This window comes from Triticum dicoccoides, chromosome 5A (assembly GCF_002162155.2).
Source record: "Triticum dicoccoides isolate Atlit2015 ecotype Zavitan chromosome 5A, WEW_v2.0, whole genome shotgun sequence".
Taxonomy (NCBI): Eukaryota; Viridiplantae; Streptophyta; class Magnoliopsida; order Poales; family Poaceae; genus Triticum; species Triticum dicoccoides.
The window spans coordinates 155,501,918-155,505,978 of record NC_041388.1 but is presented as its reverse complement, the minus strand read 5'-3'; positions in this window follow the sequence as shown (position 1 = coordinate 155,505,978).

The window sequence follows — 4,061 nt, the reverse complement described above, 5'->3', positions numbered from 1 at the left end:
GGTGTGTTCGAACATCGTAACCGTACTTTACTAGATATGGTGCGATCTATGATGTCTCTTACAGATTTACCGCCATCCTTTTGGGGTTATGCTTTAGAGACGGCCACATTCACGTTAAATAGGGCACCATCGAAATCCGTTGAGATGACGCCTTATGAACTGTGGTTTGGCAAGAAACCAAAGTTGTCGTTTCTGAAAGTTTGGGGCTGCGATGCTTATGTGAAAAAGCTTCAACCTGATAAGCTGGAACCCAAATAGGAGAAATGTGTCTTCATAGGATACCCAACGGAGACTGTTGGGTACACCTTCTATCACAGATCCGAAGGCAAGACATTCATTGCCAAGAATGGATCCTTTCTAGAGAAGGAGTTTCTCTCGAAAGAAGTGAGTGGGAGGAAAGTAGAACTTGATGAGGTAACTGTACCTACTCCCTTATTGGAAAGTAATACATCACAGAAATCGGTTTCTGTGACACCTAAACCAACTAGTGAGGAAGTTAATGATGATGATCATGAAACGTCAGATCAAGTTGCTACTGATCTTCGTAGATCAACCAGAGTAAGATCCGCACCAGAGTGGTACGGTAAACCCGTTCTGGAAGTCATGCTACTAGATCATGATGAACCTACAAACTCTGAAGAAGCGATGGTGAGCCCAGATTCCGCAAAATGGCTTGAAGCCATGAAATCTGAGATGGGATCCATGTATGAGAACAAAGTGTGGACTTTGGTTGACTTGCCCGTTGATCGGCAAGCAATTGAGAATAAATGCATTTTCAAGAAGACTGACGCTGACGGTAATGTTACTGTCTACAAAGCTCGACTTGTTGCAAAAGGTTTTCGACAAGTTCAAGGGATTGACTACGATGAGACCTTCTCACCCGTAGCGATGCTTAAGTCTGTCCGAATCATGTTAGCAATTGCCGCATTTTATGATTATGAAATATGGCAGATGGATGTCAAAACTGCATTCTTGAATGGATTTCTGGAAGAAGAGTTGTATATGATGCAACCGGAAGGTTTTGTCAATCCAAAGGGAGCTAACAAAGTGTGCAAGCTCCAGCAATCCATTTATGGACTGGTGCAAGCCTCTCGGAGTTGGAATAAATGCTTTGATAGTGTGATCAAAGCATTTGGTTTTATACATACTTTTGGAGAAGCCTGTATTTACAAGAAAGTAAGTGGGAGCTCTGTAGCATTTCTGATATTATATGTGGATGACATATTGCTGATTGGAAATGATATAGAATTTCTGGATAGCATAAAGGGATACTTGAATAAGAGTTTTTCAATGAAAGACATCGGTGAAGCTGCTTATATATTGGGCATTAAGATCTATAGAGATAGATCAAGACGCTTAATTGGACTTTCACAAAGCACATACCTTGACAATGTTTTGAAGAAGTTCAAAATGGATCAAGCAAAGAAAGGGTTCTTGCCTGTGTTACAAGGTGTGAAGTTGAGTAAGACTTAATGCCCGACCACTGCATAAGATAGAGAGAAAATGAAAGATGTTCCCTATGCTTCAGCCATAGGCTCTATCATGTATGCAATGCTGTGTACCAGACCTGATGTGTGCCTTGCTATAAGTCTAGCAGGGAGGTACCAAAGTAATCCAGGAGTGGATCACTAGACAACGGTCAAGAACATCCTGAAGTACCTGAAAAGGACTAAGGATATGTTTCTCATTGATGGAGGTGACAAAGAACTCATCGTAAATGGTTACATTGATGCAAGCTTTGACACTGATCCGGACGATTCTAAATCGCAAAACGGAAACGTGTTTACATTGAATGGTGGAGCTGTCAGTTGGTGCAGTCCTAAACAAAGCGTCGTGGTGGGATCTATATGTGAAGCCGAGTACATAGCTGCTTCGGAAGCAGCAAATGAAGGAGTCTGGATGAAGGAGTTCATATCCGATCTAGGTGTCATACCTAGTGCATCGAGTCCAATGAAAATCTTTTGTGACAATACTGGAGCAATTGCCTTAGCAAAGGAATCCAGATTTCACAAGAGAACCAAGCACATCAAGAGACGCTTCAATTCCATCCGGGATCTAGTCCAGGTGGGAGACATAGAAATTTGCAAGATACATACGGATCTGAATGTTGCAGACCCGTTGACTAAGCCTCTTCCATGAGAAAAACATGATCAGCACCAAGGCTCCATGGGTGTTAGAATCATTACTGTGTAATCTAGATTATTAACTCTAGTGCAAGTGGGAGACTGAAGGAAATATGCCCTAGAGGCAATAATAAAGTTATTATTTATTTCCTTATATCATGATAAATATTTATTATTCATGCTAGAATTGTATTAACCGGAAACATAATACATGTGTGAATACATAGACAAACAGAGTGTCACTAGTATGCCTCTACTTGACTAGCTCGTTGATCAAAGATGGTTAAGTTTTCTAGCCATTGACATGGGTTGTCATTTGATTAATGGGATCACATCATTAGGAGAATGATGTGATTGACATGACCCATTCCGTTAGCTTAGCACATGATCGTTTAGTATGTTGCTATTGCTTTCTTCATGACTTATACATGTTCCTATGACTATGAGATTATGCAACTCCCGTTTGCCGGAGGAACACTTTGTGTGCTACCAAACATCACAACGTAACTGGGTGATTATAAATGTGCTCTATAGGTGTCTCCGAAGGTACTTGTTGGGTTGGCGTATTTCGAGATTAGGATTTGTCACTCCGATTGTCGGAGAGGTATCTCTGGGCCCTCTCGGTAATGCACATCACTTAAGCCTTGCAAGCATTGCAACTAATGTGTTAGTTGCGGGATGATGTATTACGGAACGAGTAAAGAGACTTGCCGGTAACGAGATTGAACTAGGTATTGAGATACCAACGATCGAATCTCGGGCAAGTAACATACCGAGGACAAAGGGAACAACGTATGTAGGTCTGACCGATAAAGATCTTCGTAGAATATGTAGGAGCCAATATGAGCATCCAGGTTCCGCTATTTGTTATTGACCGGAGATGTGTCTCGGTCATGTCTACATAGTTCTCGAACTCGTAGGGTCCGCACGCTTAATGTTACGATGACAGTTATATTATGAGTTTATATGTTTTGATGTACCGAAGGTTGTTCAGAGTCCCGGATGTGATCACGGACATGACGAGGAGTCTCGAAATGGTCGAGACATGAAGATTGATATATTGGACCCTATGTTTGGATATCAGAAGTGTTTCGGGTAAAATCGGGATTTTACCGGAGTACCGGGAGGTTACCGGAACCCCCCGAGAATCAAATGGGCCTTAGTGGGCCTAGGTGGAAGAGAGGAGAGGATGCAAGGGCTGGCCGCGCGCCCCTCCCCCCCTAGTCCAAATAGGACAAGGAGAGGGGGGCGGCGCCCCCCCCCCTTCCTTCCTTCTCCTCCACTCCTTCCCCCCAAGTCCTAATCCAACTAGGAAAAAGGAGGGGAGTCCTACTCCCGGTAGGAGTAGGACTCCTCCTGTGCGCCTCCTCCTATGGCCGGCCGCACCCCCCCCCTTGCTCCATTATATACGGGGGAAGGGGGACACCCCATGGACACAACAATTTATCATTACTATGCATCACCATGATCTTGTGTGTGTAAGAATTTTTTTGAAATTACTACGTTCCCAAAACATTTTTCTTACTAGAAGATTCATCCTTATTTTTTGGAACGTAGATAAATTTGGCAACTTTGGTAGGAGGATATTTTGAGGTATTTTTAACAACTGAGAAAGTGGACCCCAAGTTGGTAATAATATCTTCGAGTTTATCAATTCTTGTAGAATCTTGATTTATCTTCTCATTAACTATGGGTTCATTTTCCTTAAGATTTTTCAGAGTAACTCTTACCTTAGATCCATATTGGGTAATTTGGTTGTGGATTTTTTTATCCAAATTTTCAATTAACTCTACAGTGGCAATTTTATTTTCAATAATACCAAGCCTTTGCATCACATGTTCCAAAGTTAAAATAGTTCCATTGACCAAAAGAGGTGGTGGGCCTAACAAATCTATCATAGCATATAAGAATCAAAAGTATGGCTACCCATGAAATTCC